Source organism: Triturus cristatus, chromosome 6, assembly GCF_964204655.1.
Source record: "Triturus cristatus chromosome 6, aTriCri1.1, whole genome shotgun sequence".
Lineage (NCBI taxonomy): Eukaryota > Metazoa > Chordata > Amphibia > Caudata > Salamandridae > Triturus > Triturus cristatus.
This window is the reverse complement of record NC_140589.1, coordinates 465,792,666-465,814,125: the sequence shown is the minus strand read 5'-3', so window position 1 is coordinate 465,814,125 and position 21,460 is coordinate 465,792,666.

Genomic DNA, 21,460 nt, shown 5'->3' with positions numbered 1-21,460 from the left:
TATCACTAAGTTTATCAGTAAAACCCTCTGGCACTGCTAATAAAAAGTAGATGAGACCAAATCTAAAACGAGTCATTAAAAATCTTTCATGTGGGTTAAGTACAAAAGACAGATAGGGTTCTATACCAGTGGCTGTTTTGACCAAGGCATGTTCTCTCACAGTCCGCTTTAAGAGTTCCGCCTTTTCACGAGTGGTAACCAGAAAATTAGAATGCAAGATCTTTATACTCCCCTTGTCGCTTGGCCTAATTGTCTCGCGTGCACTGTACAGTACCCTTGACTCTCCTGCAACCCCCTCTTCCCAGCGACAATTCCTTTCAGAGTTTGACCTCTTCCCCACTGACCCATCTGTCCCCCTTCAGGTGAGGAAGAGGCCTACCCCCACACGTGAATGCAAAGCTAAACCTGCCTCCACCCCCAAGAAGAAGAGCCCAGATCCCCCCATAGATCCTCCCAGTCCCCAAAATCAAAAACACCACCACCAACCCACACTTTCCCAGCTAAATCCATTCCCTCAAAGTACCAGGTCCACCCTCCCAACGGTCACACGCTAGACCCCATCCCCTGTCTTAAATTGAAAAGTTACACCATCCCCAGGAAGGTCAGGCCCTCCTCCTACCGCAACCCTTTCCCCATACAACAGACCCACCAACTCAGTCTGATCCTGCCACTGCAGTGGATACCCCCTCAATCTGGCCAGTCCACTGCTGTGGATACCCCCTCAATCTGGCCAGTTCACTGCTGTGGACACCCCCCTCAATCTGGCCAGTCCACTGCAGAGGACATCCCCCAGCTCCCATTCCTTCCGATTCCCAAACCTGTGCCCCCTAATCCTGTCCCTGCGGTACTTGCCATGCCACCAGAGATGCCCCTCACAGGGTAGGTGTACCCTTGCAATTGAAGTGCAGGTAAATGAGGGAGGGTAAGTAGCATGAGCCCCTCCAGGACTTGACATATTGGACTGGCCATTGGCCTTGTGTTTACGTTTTTACTCATCACAATTCATTAGTGATCATTAAAGCATGTGTTAACTTTTCATGTAGATTCATGTGTCCCACAACTTGGTTATGAGTCAAATGTAATACCTGTATGTTTCCTGATGAGGTTATACAATGCCGTTGTCATGTTAGGGACTGCATGTGGTCCATGGAGTATGTGACCGATTACAGGATGTATGCGAGTCCTCATTGTCTACATTTGCAGGGTGTCATCCTCCACCTTGTTTTGTCCAATGAGGGATATATGTATATGGCAAGCCCCCATGTTTCAATTACAGTTTTGGAAATAGGTCATGCTGCCACATGTTGACATTGTGCTAGTCTTTCATAGTTCAAACGTTTATGATTGTAATGCAGTTTTGATCTGTGATGTGCAGCAAGTCACCTCTCATCAGTACACCAGGGTACACATGGAGTTTGTCGACGTGGTGGTGACTTGGGACCCAGCCATGTACACAGGGTAATGGTACAACACTGTTATTTGTTTTGGAAGTGTCAAAGCCATGTCTGGCTCTCCTTCCGACATGGCAGACCACTGCCAATGACAGACTTGCCACAGGTGGACTTCCACAATAGGTAATTCCATTGCAGTGTGTTAATCTGTGACATATCCTGAGGTGATGGTGTGTGTGAGGTGAGCAGGAATGTCACAGTCTTAAGACACTGTTGCCTCAAAGGACTAAAGTTAATGCAGATGTTCCTGTTTAGCAAGGGTTCTGTGGTCTTACTATTCCAGTACTTCCTCATCCCAACGTGAGTTGTGCCATCCAGTCTTTGTCTGCCAACATTATGTTGACTATGGGGTTAGTCTATGTAAACTCTGACTGCATGTATCCACTGACACCCCCTTTGTAATTGGGAATAATATTTGTGTGTGGGTTGTGATTTGTGCTAGCCCGATAATGTTGTCCTTTTGTGCAATGCATGATGTTGGGCATGGTCATACCGAGCTAACCAAGGGGTGCAGTGATGTATGTTCTTTGTCCCAGTGCTACATGTTTGAGCAGAGTGGAGTGTGGGTGCCCAGCTGTGTAGTGTGTTCATCTGCCATGCCGATGCCACTGGATCCTGAGTCACCTCCATGCTCTTCATTACCACACAGGGAAGTATGATGAAATTAGTCAGTACAGACTAGCTGCAGGTGTGTTTGGCAAGGTCGCATCCTCATCGCCAGTGTAATGTTCCCTTGCACAGAAGACAGGATTCATGGGAAATGTTTTGTTAAGTTACTTGAATCACAGAGGTCAGCTGTGAAGCATATTCTCCAAGGTTTGGCCAACAGTCTGAGTGTGGAATCTGGAAAATCTATTTCATGTTCTAGATTACACCAAAGAACTGCAGGACACCACACAAGGTTGATGTTGCATGTGATGAACTGTCACACACAAGACTGTAGGTGATGGAGACTGGTGTATAGTATGTTTTAAGGGAGGATAGACTCCTATGTGATGGCGGAAGAACTGATTGTGATGGTGTCAGAAGGTGTGGGTTGTTAATTAAGATTCATTGTCAGTCCTTGTGTTGGGGACATGGAGTGTCCACATTGGCCCGATGTGAGTGCTTGACATGCAGGGCTGTGATTCAGAGGATGTGAGCTTGATTTGGGGATTCCACCCTGCAAAAGGTATGGTAGAAATGTGTAGATGTAATAAGGGGATTCACAGATGGACAAGTTTGGGTTGTGGCATGTGATAAGAGCTGTGGTCTATGGCACTCTAGTATGATTTGACTGAAACAGTCCAGTTCTTGTTTTGTGATGTTTGCTGGTACTGTGCATACGTCCATGGGGTCATTGGTGATGGAAGGCATATGAGTATGTGGCAGGGCCACATTGAGACAAGTTTTGACTAGTCATATAGGACAGATTGTATTGGTGAATGTGAAGGTATGGACACCAGTAGTGGGTTCATGTGTGCTGGATGATGAAATGTGGTGTGTTTAAGAGTAGTTGAATGTTGGGTTTGAATCTGTGAATGCATCTTTTTCTCAGATGACAATCGTTTGGACTGGTGTTGTTTTTGGTGGGAATGGGCTGATGTACAAATGACTGGGTACACATACGTTGCACTATGTATGTGTTGTGTCGTAAAATGTGGTGATGTGTGGAGTGTGCATGTCAGAATGGGCTGTGATGCTGCATGTTGTTGCATTAGTGCAGTCCAAGGCATCACTGAGTGTGCGACTGGTGATGAGAGTGGTACATCTGACATGTTATGTTTGTCATCTGCTGAGGATGGAGTGGGTACTGTACATTGTGTGCATGTCATGTATCTGACAGATGTTGTGTACCTGGTGATGGTGAGTGGTACCTCAAGTGTAGGTGAGGATGTGATGAGAGCAGTGCCCATGTGAGTTTGTATGACTTGGTTTGTATTGGTGGGTGTTTTGGTCTGGAGCTCATGGGGCAGACATGCTTTTCCTTCTAGCTGCACCAGCTGGCTTATGACGTGCTTAATGGGCCTGTTACTGATGAGAGATGAGCATGTACTGTGACATGGATGTTGTATGGGTGATACCTGCATGTGTTGAATTGATGTAGGCCTTGTGGGGAAGTTGAAATGTGCATATGTGTGGATCATGTGAATGTGAGTGGGCAGTAAGAGTTGCCTGAGTGAATCTGTAGCTGTGTTACATGTTTGCTGAAGCTTGTTGTGTGCCAATGTATGCTCATGGATTCTTGTTGTGATGGTCACTTTCTGGAGAATGGTGTGTGCTACACCAATTGACATCACAGGACAGCTATGCTCCACCTAACCTTGGCTTGTGTGAGTTGTGTGTGGGCATTATTGGTACGTTGCCCTTTGTAGGTAGTTGTGGTCACTGTGTGATCATGAATGCCCTTGGTTGATGACCTTGGATGGAGCGTGATGTTCCTTCAGATGTTGAGTCATGATGGTGGAACATTGGCTGGTAGTCCATTGCTTAGGGGGTTATTTGTCCGTCAAGTGTATAGGCAGGGATGAGTGTTGTTATGCCACCTGTGCTCCGACTAGTCCAGATACACATCCCAACACTTCCCAGTAGACTACACATATGTGGGTATTCATTAAGGGTGGGCGTAGTTCGCGAAGTAGCACTTCGCGAAGCTACGCAAAGTGAAGTTCGCACTACGCGAGCTACGCGTAGCACTTCGCAAACTGCGTAGTAACATGTTCGCACTGTGCGAGATGTTGTTTTCAATGATTGCACAGTGCGGACAAGTAACCGGCACTGTGCAATCATTGAAAATGGCATCTTGCACAGTGCGAGCTGTAGTTTTTTGCTGCTCGAGTAGATTTTTACTCGAGCGGCAGCTTTCTCAACGCGAACTGGTAGTTTCTCATCGCGAGCGGTCGCGAGCATACGCGACCCCTCGCAATGAGAAACCTGACCTCCTCGCGTTGGGAATCTCGCCGGGAGGTTTATTTTCCATGCTCGCGATCGCGAACAAGGAAAAAGTCTCGCCGGGATGTCATTTTGCTTGCTCGCGGTCGCCAACTTGACGTTGAGGACCGCGAGCAAGCAAAAAATGACCGCAGCACTACGCAACACTACGCTACGCGTGTTCGCACTGTGCTACGTGCAGTTCGCGTAGTGCGAAGTAGCGCGAACTTCGCAAACTACGCGAGCGTAGCGTAGTGCTTCGCCAAGGCCTAGTATTCATGGCATAGTGACTTTGACTGGTCAAGGTGTGGTGGCACCAGGGTAGTGGACTAATTGAATTGACATCCCTTGTTGTGCTGATAACAACACTCTGCACTGTGAGCAAAGACACACATGACACTGGAAGAAGTCAAGAAGTTCCATAGGTGTTTGCAGGGACACATTTGTGGAATCTGTCATCTGTTTTTGCTCAGGTGGCCCTTGTAGTTGTCCATGAGTGCTCCCAATCTGTATATTACACCCTAACCTGGAGCCTGCGGTCAACATGGCTTTGTTGTCGGTGTCCGTGAAGGATTTCTTGTTTTTTAAAAAATATCGTGGTTTCACAATTCACATTACATTATGCACATGTTCTCCATCCCCACAGGATGTCACCATTTCCCATTGATTGTGTGTAGCTACGTGGATTGTGCTTATGATCCACAAATCGCGCACCCACCCCTGGCGTTGTCACCGCGGCTGGCAGATCCTCTTACACATTAGGGCATGCATTTGGGACTCCAAACACTGTTGGTGTATCCCCTGTCCAGAGACTTGTGTCATCCAACTCTTCAACAGTAAACTATCTGCATGATCAAGAAGACATTAGTCATTAGCCACACATGCTTCATCTTTTAGAGTTTGGTGCAGACCTCCTGTGATTGTCATACAACCAAGTTTCCAGTGTACATGTTCTGAATTTGAGTTGTGTGCATTGGCCACAGGCCACACATGAGGACTATCTCCAACAATTTCTCCATTGCAAGTAGGAATGTAGTCTACAGATGTGGCACTGACAACTGTGACACAAAGACTTCTGGTTTGTTGAAGTGGTAGGCTAATGGATCAGTTCTGAAGGTTTGTGTACTTGTGTGATGCAGAGGCTGGTATCCTCTGTGCTTCAGTGTACACAGACTCATCACAATGTCATCCTTCGGTGAGTATATGAACTCCTGTTGCCCTGCGAGGTTTGAGTGTGTGTTGTGGTAGACGGATGCTTTGAGTATGTGTTACATACATATGTGTGGGTCTTACACTTCCTGTTCCCCCGTCAAATATGTCTTTCTCCTAGACCGTAGTGGGCTGTGTTTACCTACCTGATGCTGACATTCCCTCATTGCTCATACTCAGCATGCTATGGAACCATGTTCAGATTGGGGTCACAATGATGCCTGGGCACTCCTGGAGTTATTGCCATACATCCTGTGATATTCACAATCAAGGTGGCCTTAGCTTTGTCACCTGTTGATGGTGTTTTCAATTAGCAACAATGATGCTGATCAAGGGGTATGGGCTTAAGTCTGGCCTATAATGACTTGGCTCACTGCAAGGCCCCTATCTCCAAACCAGGCTCTCTGCACCTGCCATGCCCAGTAAGTCAGTTCTGTTTGTGTGAGATGACACTGCTACTTGCAAGGCACTTGATGCAGGTCTCAACAGTGAGACTGCTCCAAAGTGTGGGCAACATCCTCAATTTGCAGCACAGCAGTTCGAGTGCAGTTTGTAGCTCTTCCGAGCGAGATCAGAATCAAGCCCTAAGTGTAGATTTTTGAAGGTGTCTTAATATGCATTGATTAAAGTGGTAATAACAACCTTTGCTGTGTGAGGGTAGTTTTTCCGGATGGCTTGTATCATTGACTGTTCAAAGTCTAGGATAATTTTTTGATGATTGTAAATATTAGTTTCTTGCTTAACTTTTGTGAAGAGTTCTACATAGGTAGTGCTTTGTTTGTTTGGTAACAGGGCATAAATAAAGGGTATGTTGGTATTGTAATACAGTCCATGGACTGTGTATAATTGGTAAAATGGTTTGGGACATATTTTAAATGTTCCATCCATCATCCATGTCTCACAATTCTGTAGTTTAAGTAAGTTTGTGGGAGTTGCATACATTATAATCCTTTTGTCGTTAGATTTATTGTCATAAAGTAGAAATTGCTCTTCATTATGAGGTACAGTGAGTTCAGGTGGTATTTGAATTTCACTGAAAGAGTTGGGGGTAGGTGGGGTGGTAGCAGTTGATTTGTTTGTTCTAGCTATTAGCCTTTTTAACGTTGAGACAGAGGGTCATTGGCCAGTTACATGTTGTGGAATTCTGGGGAGTATGTATTTTAGTATTTCAGTAGTAGATTTTTGAGAGATAGTGCTAGCTTCTTTCAGATTGTCCAAAGTGTCTCTCACTTCCATTTCAGCTATGTTAGGTGGGTGGTTATGTTCCTTAACAGTTAATACAGTAGTATATTTTGTTGTAGCCCTCCCATAACATGCATTTGAATAATATTTGCTGCATTCCCAATTAATTTTGTGGCCTGTCTGTTTTTCTTGTGTGTAGACATATCCCATATGGCATAATAACAATGTTCCTTTGTGGGAAGTTATGAATTTTGCACCTTCAATCATTCTGATGTTTCAAATGCTATGAGAAATGTATATAAAAATATTAAATGTATTGTAATTGTTATTATTGTAATACAGATTTTTATATACAAAATTATAGTTACATGCTTGAATATCTTGAACTTTATTTGACGGTGGGATGTTTCTGTTGGTGCTTGGCTATTGCGTTTCTTTTTATTTCCTGCAGAAAAAAATGATAATTTTAATAAATGTGTTTAACAGCATCTTCTGTATTTTGGGGTTTGTGTGGTTAGTGGGCATTTTGGGTTGGGATTTGTAGTTGTTTTAACAGTTTAATTTAGATTCATACTTACTTTTTTGGCAAGGTGGTTTTTGAATGATGTTTGTAGTTAGTTCAGTGTCTTTTGGAGTTTCTGTAGAGGAGATTATTTACAAAGAATATACATTATATATTGTAAAGAGTGTTTTACACTCCCTTTCCAATTATTTTATACAGTTTAAAATTAAATAGATATTTTACTTTGTGGAGTTGAAATCAGAGATTTTAATAAGGAACTCCAATGTTGCAGAAGCAATCCTGCAGAGATTCCCCTTATTCTTTGTTTTGTTGTTGGAGCATCAAATAATGTTACATTTTCTTTAGTTTATATAGTGTTTGTTTAATTTTGCTTTCAATCTTATTGGGTTATTTAAATTGAAGGTGTTTTTCATTGGTTGTTACTAATGTTTTCAATTAATTTGGCAGTTGTTTCCTTATATAGGAAATGCAAATTAATGTTCAATTAAACTTATTTTTATTCTTACTTTATTTAAAAGTATAATAGTATATTATTTGTAATTTATATTGCATTGCATATAAAATAAAAATTATTTATTTTACATATTGTGTTTGTACGGAGTAATTCATTTGGTGAATTTAAATATATTAAAGGTATTTTTTTATTTATAATTTATTTAACTTTAATTTGATTTATTTCATATATTATGTGTGTTTGTGATATTGTTTATATATTTTTTGATATATCTTGCGTTATTAAAAATATTTTTAAGATGTCGATATTTTTTTGGGCCAATAACTGTGTGGTCTATATTTTTGTTATTGATATTTGTGTCATTTTGTAAGTTAATTTAATGTTTTCGATATTAGTTATAACGATATTTTTTTCATCGATATTAGTGATATCGATGGTAATGTTGTGTCGATATTTTTCTATTTTTTTAAATAAGTATAGTATATCGATATTTTGTGTTGATAATTTTGTAGGTCGATATTATGAGTGTCGATGTTATGTCAGTGATCCGGTTGGGTAGTAGCCGTATGGAAAATCAAAGGGTACAGCTCACTCTTTATGTTAAATTTGGCATAATTTGGTGCAAATGCATTCCATGTTCTTGGGTATTGGATTTCTGTATGGCTACCTCCCAATCCCATTTCAAGACCACAGGTTTAGCCAATTTCACGATGTAATTAGAAATCTGGTTGTCGGGAACATGTTCTTAGAGGCGCTGGACGGCGGGGTAATATAAAAGGGAGCTGTGTCCATCTTATCAGGAGCTTTAGACAGCCCCAAAACTCACACTCCCTTCAGTGAGCTGGACAGCACCCAACTGTTAAATTTCACAGGCCATCCCCGCCATTTGACAAATGTCTGGCTGATAGCACCGTTACCCTTCCTTTTCTGAACCTTTTGAAACCTATATACCCTGTGCGGATCATCGGGTACCATTTGTAACTCTCCCTTGTAAAAAATGCCAGACACCTCTTCCCCATCCTTTAACCTGTAAATATACAACCCCTCTTTAAGCTCCACACTTTCCACTATAAATATCTCGTCGCTAAAAGTCTGCTGATATCCCTTTATAAACACACCTTTCAATTTTGAAATCCTAACATGGTCCCCTCTTTTAAAAAGAGGTTTCTTCACCCTTGTAGTGAAATGGCGACCGTACACTGTTCTCCAGACTATTAACGAATTATACTGCGTTACCTCAACGGGCGATGTTTTAATGATTCGGTGATAAGGGGCAATATAAAAATCTATAAAAGCCTGTAGAACATTGATGAATCTGTAGGTGTTTTAGGCCGTAAAATATCCCCACATCTTAGACATTAAAGTTGGGTTAAACTGCTCTACAACAGCTGCTTTTACTTCAGTGAGTGACACAAAATGTTGAACAGCGTGCTGTTTTAATAATTTCTGAAATGCCTTGCTTAAGAATTCTTTCCCAGCATCTGTTTGCAGTTTTTGAGGGGTTCACCCCTCCTCAAAGATGGCTTTGAAAGCGGCTGTGACGCTAGCCCCACTTTTTTTACTTAGCGCTTATGCAAAGGCATGCTTTGACAATACATCTGTGATGGTTAATATATAACGAGCACCGTTATTATGCTTTGCTAGACTTTGAAGGCTGGTTATGTCCTCCTGCCGTTGCTAATCTATTTGCGCATTAACAATTGTAGGGCGCCTCTTAAAACGCTTTCTTGCTGGTTTGTGGAGTGAATGGGCCTCCTCCCCTGATAACCAAATCTTCACCAGATCTCTGTTTACCGGTTCATTTTCAGTGACAGCCCTTCTGTACAGAGCTTCGGCGCTTCCAAAGCTACCAACCCCTCTTGTATCGTAATAAAGTTTTCTTAAACTGGCCCCAGAAATGTTATCAGCCACTACAGCCCTTGAAAGAAAACACGCTCGGTTTGTGTAAATCCCTTTTTTATTAATAATAAAGAATATTAGCACAACATTAACAAAACATGCTTCACATTTTTATAGTATATAGCATAATGGCTTTGCACTTTTTACAGACATACACTCTGGGGTTCTAGCAGGACATTCCATAGCATCCTCTACACCAGTTTCCATGGTATAATGCATAGCCACACTGTGCCGTGACATTCTACGGTTTTGTTCTAAATACTAGTAAGTATATAACACTAAATAATAATTTACTTTTAAGCAGTCTTCGGGGGCTAAGGAACCTATTCTTCAATGTTTTAAATACATGTCACACATACACCTTTCTACAAGTCTTTCTATCATATTCCTATCAAAACCTGTACACAGCCCCAGTATACCCCATTGAGTGCCGATGACAAGGTCTTTAACATATCAGGGTGGACATATTTCTTTTCAGCGGTTAACCCATACAAAACCCTTAATAGTTTATACACCTTCTACAGGTCTAACAAACTACATATATGCCGGATGGTTCTTTCTCTGTATGGGTCAAACAGGCACTCATGTGCAGCCTGCTGAGGATCCTTCATTTGATGGCCGTAACAAAGGCTGTAATAGTCACGTTTGACATATGTTTTTACAACAGCTGCAGCAAAACCATTGCCAGACAATACGGCATCGTGGGGTACCCCTGGATTTTCCCTTTCACAGTCGTCTCTCCTAAAAGCACAGACAAAATTCCTGCACCCCTCGTTGTTTTGGCATGTGGAACTTCCAGTCTCCTTTGAACACCACAGACAGGAAAAATGTAGGCTGTTAACTTTTGACGGCTGTCCCTCGACCCTGGTTATGTTTGGGGTTGCTTTCTACAGGTCAAAAAAGAAAATAAGATACATCAATATGTACGTTAACTATCTGTAATGTGTTTTACTAACCTCAGCATTTTCATAGCACTCTGCTGCAGATCTGAAGTCTTGAGAGCCGCAGAGGTCCATCAATACCTCTCCATCTTCAGAGCTGGTACCCGGCTGTTGCAAAACAACCGTCTCGTAAACTTTTTCCCTTTAAAAAAACATATCTTCATAGGCCCGTGAGTTAGGAAGAGCTATAGATTCTTCGCCCTCTTCCATTTTGAAGAAATTGCTTCCAGCATGCCCGATACAGTTACTAGCGCCCTCACTGTCGCTGCTATCGCCCTTAATCGGGGACATCAGTTGAGGCCAATCCTTGAGACTGAGAATTTCCATCCGATGGCACAGTTCATTTTAAAAACCAGTAACATCGCAACCCATTTCTTTAGGCGATTTCTGTAGAGCATTCTCACCCAAGACTACCAGTGTTATGCTACGATAATATCTATTGATAGTGGCCTTTTGATGAGGGAGCTGTATCTCTTCATATATATTGATAAGTTCCCCTTTCTCTATTCAGGCTCCTGGTTGCTGTACACGGCACTTAAGAGTGCCTCATATGTATTCTAATTAGCCCCTAAAAGAGGCGTACACATCTACATTACAACTTGGGCACAGGGCGTGCTAGGGTGCTGGTTCGCTGGGATCTCCAAATCTACCCCCCTACGTGGTCCCACCCCCCTGGGACACGTGATCACCTGCATCATTTCTGGGGCGTGGTACCTGTCACTTTTTGGTGATGAGCAAAGGTATCCCTTTTTAATACAGAGACCTATTTCCAGTGTGGTACCCGACTGTGGACAGTTGTAGGCTGGCCACAGAGAATTCACAGATCATTGACAACCTCATATTTGTTTTGTACTTCACAAATGATTGCACTCAATGCTTTTATTTTTTTTCATTACTGTACTGTACTGCTCTTTGTCTAATATTCATAGCTACAGTTTCCCTGAGAAAGCACTTCTTGCTGGAACCAATTTACCATGAGTGAAACAGGGATTCTGCATTAAAACAAAATAAGCATTGTAGATCTAAATGATTGCTTTGTGAGAGAACTCACTCGCAGATCAAATCTGTAGCTCCTATCCTTCATATCCTAGCTGTAAGAATATAGGTTATTAGGCGTATTCTTCCCATGTAATAAGTCCAAAATCCTGTTAGGTTAAATATTTAGTTGCAATAATTTAAACCTGGGCTCCTTCCTTGGTAGCTATGGCACAGAGCACACATGCTTACGTTAGAAATATTTGTAAATCATTTAGCAGCACCAAAACAATTAAAAAGTCACAACACAGTACAGTAGAAATCCCAAAAATATTTCTAACAATCAAAAAACACATATAATTGGAAAATTTACACAAAAATGATTAAAATTCAAATGTAGAACCAGAGACATGATATTTTAAAATAATTTAAAGACAAAAAGTGGCAAAAAAAAATACAGCACCTCTGAGAAGACACCGGTCATGCCTCCAGGCATACCGCAATGGTCAGATATACCTAGCAGGTTGTCCCGGTCACCTTATTAAGTAGTCTTTTTTTAATGGAAGTTAAAACCCTATATGGAGGCAAGGTTTAAGGCCATATCTGATGAAATCCTCTCAAAGTCTGATAGTTGGACTTATTCCAGCTGAATCTGTTTTGGCATGAAAAGCTCTAACTGGCCAAATTCAAGTGTCCTACTTGTCAAAAGTCCTCTCATTGGCCTGATACGTTTTGTGCCTAAACCAGGTCAAGATGTCTACCTTCAGACATTGGACCTGATTTACAGCTTGGCTGACAGGAACTCTGTAACAAATGTGAAGGCTAGTCTGTCCGCCTTATTACAAGTACATTATATCTTAATATACTTTTACAAAGGTGGATGGGATATAAGCCACGTTTGAAGAGAGTGCCCATTCATCAAAGCATATGTGAGGCCCTTAGTTGCATGTTTGGAGCTCAGAGCTCCAGTGGGACAAACCTGGAAGCTGTAGCCAGGCAGGTCTTACTGAACAAAAGAAGCTACGTACCTTAGATGTGTGCATCTGCTGAAGTCATCTTTTGGTCAGTTAAAAACTGAAAGGTGGACCAACTTGATTTTCTTGAACACACGCCTTGTCCCAGTCCTACAGAGGTTGAAAACTTTTCCACCTTCTTGGAGTAGTTTCTCTTGGTCACTTGTAAGGCTGCCAGTACCTCAGGGACAGCAATTAGAGTCCAAGGTGAGCTCTGACAGAGGCCACCAGAACAGTCCTGTCACGGTCCACTTGCCACTGATCAACTGGTCACTCTAGGCAATAGACACTTGGGTGAATACCAAAATGAGTAGGTACACTTACTTATTTTGGTATTCACAGAAGGCACTTACTCATCAATGAGTAAGTGCCTTCTGTGAATACCAAAATGAGTAAGTGCCTTCTGTGAATACCAAAATGAGTAAATTGTAGTATGTTTAGGATTTTGTCTTAAGTTAGTTCTGTGAATCTGGCCCTTGGAGCTTTTGATGTCCATGTAGCCCCACTGTAGGTAATGCAACTGATCGTTGGAGTCCACTTCTCAGTTCTGGAGACACGTGGGAGCAGTTCCATCTCTTCAAGTTTCCACATAGGCCATATATAGGAGGCTTTTTCTTTTCTGTTCATCCACAGATCCAGAAGAGCTGGGAATGAGGTGCAACTTGTTCACTTCATTAGCCAGTGGGTGGAACTGACGCTTGAACACTGCTTAACCAAGGTGTAAAAAATTCCCAAAGGAAACTCTTCCCTCTTTTGTAGCGCATCCTGTTTGTCTTACAGGAACTTATCCCATAGTGCGCCACTTCATAAAAAAACTTAATGTGGCAAAACCTTTCTTCCCCTGGAGGAGGCTTGTGGCACACCCAGATGTTTTAGCTAGATGAGGAGTCACTTCTCATTCAACCACATCAAATCAGTTCTGAGTACAGCTCCCTCCTCCACCGAGACTGGAAACAGAGGGATAAAGTATATCCTATGGTCAAACACCCCTTTTCCCCAAGCCTCCCTTATCACTAAACTCATGTAAATGGTTACACCTGGACCCTCCTCAACTGCTTTCCTTGGCATACTTTTTTTTTTTTTTTAAATAATTTTTTTATTTTCTTAGCCATAAGTTTACTTCATAATAACAACAAAAGATATGAAGAAAAAGAGAAACATCTCATAACAAATATTTAAACATACATAATCCAAGAGGAGAAAGATATATAACAAAAGATAAAAATGTCATCAATCAGAACTTAATAGAAATGACACATAAATACCAGGAAGAAAAAACATAAAAATACAATTATCAATTCCATTGGAGACTGGACCACACCTTTTTAAATTGAAGCCAAGATCGTGGGCCTCTAGCTTTGGCTACTGCTAATTCCATTTTATATATTTGTCTAAGTAAGACCCAAAATTCATTAATACTTGGACCCGTATTTTGAATCCACACTCAAGCAATACATAAACGAGCACATACTATGAAAATAGAAATGAACGATCTCATATAGCTACCCATATCTCGTATAACCCTCTAAAACTATTTCCTTATCGGCAATCTGGACATCGTGGCCAATCATCGTTATAAGTGCAGAAGTTACCTCTGCCCCAAATAGATTCAGTCTTGGAATTTCACAAACATATGTTTTAAGTCTGCAGCGTACATTTGGCATTTTGGACATTTTGATTTGGCCGAAAGTTGGGTAGTGGCCCATTTAGATATATGCATAGGAGTGTAGTATAACATAAATATTATCCGATACTGTTGAAGTTTCAGATTAACTGATGTAATAGCTGTATCTATACACTCCAATGAATCCTGTAAATCCTCCTTTGAGTTATCTCAAATTAAATAATCTGACTGAATTTCTCTGAAACGTGAGGTCCATCATCGCTACCAGCTGCTAATAACTTCTGATATACTTTGCCAATAGTTCCTCAGCCAACAGTCAAAAACAGTGTAGATAGTACCTCTGGCGGGTTCGTCAACTCTAATAGCCTCTGACTCCGTACAAAATAATCCCTTACTTGCAAGTACAATGTACTCTGTTGTAATCCAAACTCCTCTTTCAGGGCAACAAAAGATCGGAACCCCTGTCGATCAAAAAGTTGACCCAGTTGCAAGACACCCTTGCGCTGCCAACTTTTACCAATAGAGTCATGAAATATGTCGGGCAAAATTGGATTGCCCCATAGTTTCATATATGGATGCAACGCTGGCACAGAGTATTCCTTACAGATATGTTGCCATATCCTAGTAATGTTTCAAATTATCTTAATCCTGACCTGTTTGTGGTAATTCGAATCTGCCATTTTATAAAGAAGGAATCCAGTATTAGGTTCACAGGCTAATTGATATGAAAGCCATACAGAGTTAGTATCAGGCCCATCGAGTAAACTTAGAAATTCGGCCGGCAAATGCAGCCCAAAAATAAAGTTTAAAATCTAGAAGCTTAAAACCCCCTTGTTTGTATGGTAATTTAATGTACCTAAGAGCTGTTCTTGCACGTCTATAACCTCAAATAAAGCTACCTACTACACTATCTAGCCACTTAAAAACTGTGTACAGAACCCTTAAAGGAATTGTCCGATAGAAATACAAAAATTTCACAAGAATGTTCATTTTAACTACATTATACCTCCTGTATATACTAAGTGGCGTAAGTGAATGGATGTGTGAGCTCTAGCTGGCAGTATGAAAAGGAGGCATGCTGCTGCGTTCTGAACTACCTGAAGCTTTTCCAGCAGGTACTCTGGTAGGCCAAAATAAAGTGTATTGCCACAGTCCAGCCTTGACCTTATCAAGGCCTGGATGACAGTTTTTTGAGAATTTTTTTTTAAAAATTCAAAGAGCACAATATCCTAAAACAGGTACGTACCACAGATTTACTTTGTGGTCTGAATGACAGGCAATCACCAAATTGACTCCTAAGTTCTTAGCAATGCCTTCCTAGGCTGAGACCTCAGTTTGCACATCTTTCCTTCTAGGGGTGCGATGGCCTCTACACCTTGCTTATCCCAGGTCATGCATTTACAGGATTACCCTACTGATAAGGATCATTGAGCTGCTTCCTTCCATACGTACATCCATTATTCAAACAGCTCACAAACCGTTGACACAGTTCTGCATCATCTTACACGCTCTCCTCCCTATACTCACTACTGCAGTGTGACTAGTGGTCAGCCACTCTCCTTAGTGACTGCCATCTTTCTCAGAAATAGCAGGTGACCTCTCCCTCTTCTTCTCTATTTCTTACCCCTTGAGTCACCTTTTTTCCTCCTTTGGCAATAGGTACTGCTCCGGACTGGTTTTTCCTATTGCTGTGAGTATTTAACATACCCCATAAAACACTCAACTTTTAACCCCGCTCTGTTTCAGGCTAAAAATAGTTTTTTCTGCCTGGGAGGAGAACAGGCCATTGAGGTCAGATTTGTTTGCCAATAATTCCCTAAATATGGACTGAGAAGGTGTGCTTTTGTAACTAACTGTAAGAAGGGCTATGTGGCATTCTAAAGTTTGTTGCAGACGGTTCACCTGCATTTCTCAAATACAGACTCCAGCATCAATTCACTCTTGGTAGCTGCCTTGAATGCTTTCCATAACATGTAAGGAGAAGTGACTGAATGTTGACTCTCCTCCAGGTATGTGCGCAACAATACTTGAACCTTATATTTGGCATCTGGCCTTCTAAACCTCAAATAATTAAATCTTCATTGACCTAAATGGAGGGTGGTGTGTCTGTTGCAAGATCAAGTCAAACCACTTCATGGCCAGACATACCGTTCAGGACAATCTCCATCCTTTCAACTAAAGGGAGTAGTGTGGGTGTTGAAAGAAAGTAATTGATTCTGGTTTGTAAGTCATGTATGCATAAGGTAAAAATACAGTCATGGTCTGTGGGATGGGTCAGCCTCCACAAAAAGTTAGCAAGAGTCTGAGTAATCTAACACTGGTTCCAGCACCAGGTTCTAGTCACTTCCTAACAGTAACTTTGGTTTGAGAGTAGGAAGGACAATCAGTTCCAATGCCATGTGTGAGAAGTTGGCCTGATATATGCTGTCCACTAGTTCTAGTGGGCACCTTGTATCATTCCAAACAACCCCTTATTGGTTAATGGTTATAGACAACCTTTATTGAAAGCTATCCTAGTGGTAGCTATGGAGAGCAGCCTTCAGGCTAAGTCTTGAAGGAATGTAAAGCAGCTTGTTTTACCAGTCTATAAACTCTTGAGTCACTAAATGAAAGATATCCACACCAGGTATATATATAAAATATATGGATTTATTACTAAACACACCCTCCTAGTCTCTTTATGAGGCTAGAGGTGAAAACGTATAAGTTACACTTCAATAATCACAGTAAAATAGCACAAATACACGTCGGGCCCTAGGGGCGAGCGAAACCATATACTAAAATAGTGGTAAAAGAACCACGACTTAACTAGACACAAGGCCTAGAGCCTTACAACAAACAAATGATGGACGGAATGCTGACAATGCATACATTCTCCCCCAGTCAAGAGATCTGGGTTAAATCCATCGTTCTTTTGCCCACTACACCACCCCAGTTTAGACATGGCCATATGCAAATCAGTCTTGACCCTGTGCCTCATGGGAACAGTCCAGCCCAAACTGCCAAGCCATGTCTTCCCTGGACCGGAATCAAGCATCCTAGGACCGGTTTCTGGCTATCAGCCGTCATCAGCCAGGATAGCTCGACTCCAGTGGCATAGTGAGCACGGGTCCCACGTCTGGGAATACCCATCCCACTTAGGGCGAAAAGCGTTACAACAAACAAATGATGGACGGAATGCTGACAATGCATACATTCTCCCCCAGTCAAGAGATCTGGGTTAAATCCATCGTTCTTTTGCCCACTACACCACCCCAGTTTAGACATGGCCATATGCAAATCAGTCTTGACCCTGTGCCTCATGGGAACAGTCCAGCCCGAAATGCGAAGCCATGTCTTCCCTGGACCGGAATCAAGCATCCTAGGACCGGTTTCTGGCTATCAGCCGTCATCAGCCAGGATAGCTCGACTCCAGTGGCGTAGTGAGCACGGGTCCCACGTCTGGGAATACCCATCCCACTTAGGGCGAAAAGCGTTACGACAAACAAATGATGGACGGAATGCTGACAATGCATACATTCTCCCCCAGTCAAGAGATCTGGGTTAAATCCATCATTCTTTTGCCCACTACACCACCCCAGTTTAGACATGGCCATATGCAAATCAGTCTTGACCCTGTGCCTCATGGGAACAGTCCAGCCCGAACTGCCAAGCCATGTCTTCCCTGGACCGGAATCAAGCATCCTAGGACCGGTTTCTGGCTATCAGCCGTCATCAGCCAGGATAGCTCGACTCCAGTGGCGTAGTGAGCACGGGTCCCACGTCTGGGAATACCCATCCCACTTCGGGCGAAAAGCGTTACAACAAACAAATGATGGATGGAATGCTGACAATGCATACATTCTCCCCCAGTCAAGAGATCTGGGTTAAATCCATCGTTCTTTTGCCCACTACACCCCCCCAGTTTAGACATGGCCATATGCAAATCAGTCTTGACCCTGTGCCTCATGGGAACAGTCCAGCCCAAACTGCCAAGCCATGTCTTCCCTGGACCGGAATCAAGCATCCTAGGACCGGTTTCTGGCTATCAGCCGTCATCAGCCAGGATAGTTCGACTCCAGTGGCATAGTGAGCACGGGTCCCACGTCTGGGAATACCCATCCCACTTAGGGCGAAAAGCGTTACAACAAACAAATGATGGACGGAATGCTGACAATGCATACATTCTCCCCCAGTCAAGAGATCTGGGTTAAATCCATCGTTCTTTTGCCCACTACACCACCCCAGTTTAGACATGGCCATATGCAAATCAGTCTTGACCCTGTGCCTCATGGGAACAGTCCAGCCCGAACTGCGAAGCCATGTCTTCCCTGGACCGGAATCAAGCATCCTAGGACCGGTTTCTGGCTATCAGCCGTCATCAGCCAGGATAGCTCGACTCCAGTGGCGTAGTGAGCACGGGTCCCATGTCTGGGAATACCCATCCCACTTAGGGCGAAAAGCGTTACGACAAACAAATGATGGACGGAATGCTGACAATGCATACATTCTCCCCCAGTCAAGAGATCTGGGTTAAATCCATCGTTCTTTTGCCCACCACACCACCCCAGTTTAGACATGGCCATATGCAAATCAGTCTTGATCCTGTGCCTCATGGGAACAGTCCAGCCCGAACTGCCAAGCCATGTCTTCCCTGGACCGGAATCAAGCATCCTAGGACCGGTTTCTGGCTATCAGCCGTCATCAGCCAGGATAGCTCGACTCCAGTGGCGTAGTGAGCACGGGTCCCACGTCTGGGAATACCCATCCCACTTCGGGCGAAAAGCGTTACAACAAACAAATGATGGATGGAATGCTGACAATGCATACATTCTCCCCCAGTCAAGAGATCTGGGTTAAATCCATCGTTCTTTTGCCCACTACACCCCCCCAGTTTAGACATGGCCATATGCAAATCAGTCTTGACCCTGTGCCTCATGGGAACAGTCCAGCCCGAACTGCCAAGCCATGTCTTCCCTGGATCGGAATCAAGCATCCTAGGACCGGTTTCTGGCTATCAGCCGTCATCAGCCAGGATAGCTCGACTCCAGTGGCGTAGTGAGCACGGGTCCCACGTCTGGGAATACCCATCCTACTTAGGGCGAAAAGCGTTACAACAAACAAATGATGGACGGAATGCTGACAATGCATACATTCTCCCCCAGTCAAGAGATCTGGGTTAAATCCATTGTTCTTTTGCCCACTACACCACCCCAGTTTAGATATGGCCATATGCAAATCAGTATTGACCCTGTGCCTCATGGGAACAGTCCAGCCCGAACTGCCAAGCCATGTCTTCCCTGGACCGGAATCAAGCATCCTAGGACCGGTTTCTGGCTATCAGCCGTCATCAGCCAGGATAGCTCGACTCCAGTGGCGTAGTGAGCACGGGTCCCACGTCTGGGAATGCCCATCCCACTTACGGCGAAAAGCGTTACAACAAACAAATGATGGACGGAATGCTGACAAAGCATACATTCTCCTCCAGTCAAGAGATCTGGGTTAAATCCATCGTTCTTTTGCCCACTACACCACCCCAGTTTAGACATGGCCATATGCAAATCCAGGGAAGGCATGGCTTGGCAGTTCGGGCTGGACTGTTCCCATGAGGCACAGGGTCAGACTGATTTGCATATGGCCATGTCTGAACTGGGGTGGCAGAATAAGCTAAAGAACGGTGATGGATCAAACCCATATCTGTTGACTGGGTGTGAGTGTTTGATTGGTTCTGATGCTCTGTCCGTCACCACCCCCTTTTGTACCACTTTGATCGGCAATAGTTGGCAGGGTATGCTCAGACGTGAGTCCCTTGCTCACTTTGCCACTGGATTCAAGCAAACCTGGCTAAAGACGGCTGAAATGCTAGAAACCGGTCCTAGGAAGCTTGTTTCCGGTCCAGGGAAGGCATGGCTTGGCAGTTCGGGCTGGACTGTTCCCATGAGGCACAGGGTCAGACTGATTTGCATATGGCCATGTCTGAACTGGGGTGGCAGAGTGGGCTAAAGAACGGTGATGGATCAAACCCAGATCTGTTGACTGGGTGTGAGTGTTTGATTGGTTCTGATGCTCCGTCCGTCACCACCCCCTTTTGTACCACTTTGATCGCCATTAGTTGGCAGGGTATGCTCAGACGTGAGTCCCTTGCTCACTTTGCCACTGGATTCAAGCAAACCTGGCTGAAGACGGCTGAAATGCCAGAAACCGGTCCTAGGAAGCTTGATTCCGGTCCAGGGAAGGCAAGGCTTGGCAGTTCGGGCTGGACTGTTCCCATGAGGCACAGGGTCAGACTGATTTGCATATGGCCATGTCTGCACTGGGGTGGCAGAGTGGGCTAAAGAACGGTGATGGATCAAACCCAGATCTGTTGACTGGGTGTGAGTGTTTGATTGGTTCTGATGCTCCGTCCGTCACCACCCCCTTTTGTACCACTTTGATCGCCATTAGTTGGCAGGGTATGCTCAGACGTGAGTCCCTTGCTCACTTTGCCACTGGATTCAAGCAAACCTGGCTGAAGACGGCTGAAATGCCAGAAACCGGTCCTAGGAAACTTGTTTCCGGTCCAGGGAAGGCATGGCTTGGCAGTTCGGGCTGGACTGTTCCCATGAGGCACAGGGTCAGACTGATTTGCATATGGCCATGTCTGAACTGGGGTGGCAGAGTGGGCTAAAGAATGGTGATGGATCAAACCCAGATCTGTTGACTGGGTGTGAGTGTTTGATTGGTTCTGATGCTCCGTCTGTCACCACCCCCTTTTGTACCACTTTGATCGCCATTAGTTGGCAGGGTATGCTCAGACGTGAGTCCCTTGCTCACTTTGCCACTGGATTCAAGCAAACCTGGCTGAAGACGGCTGAAATGCCAGAAACCGGTCCTAGGAAGCTTGTTTCCGGTCCAGGGAAGGCATGGCTTGGCAGTTCGGGCTGGACTGTTCCCATGAGGCACATGGTCAGACTGATTTGCATATGGCCATGTCTGAACTGGGGTGGCAGAATGGGCTAAAGAACGGTGATGGATCATATCCAGATCTGTTGACTGGGTGTGAGTGTTTGATTGGTTCTGTTGCTCCGTCCGTCACCACCCCCTTTTGTACCACTTTGATCGCCATAAGTTGGCAGGGTATGCTCAGACGTGAGTCCCTTGCTCACTTTGCCACTGGATTCAAGCAAACCTGGCTAAAGACGGCTGAAATGCCAGAAACCGGTCCTAGGAAGCTTGTTTCCGGTCCAGGGAAGGCATGGCTTGGCAGTTTGGGCTGGACTGTTCCCATGAGGCACAGGGTCAGACTGATTTGCATATGGCC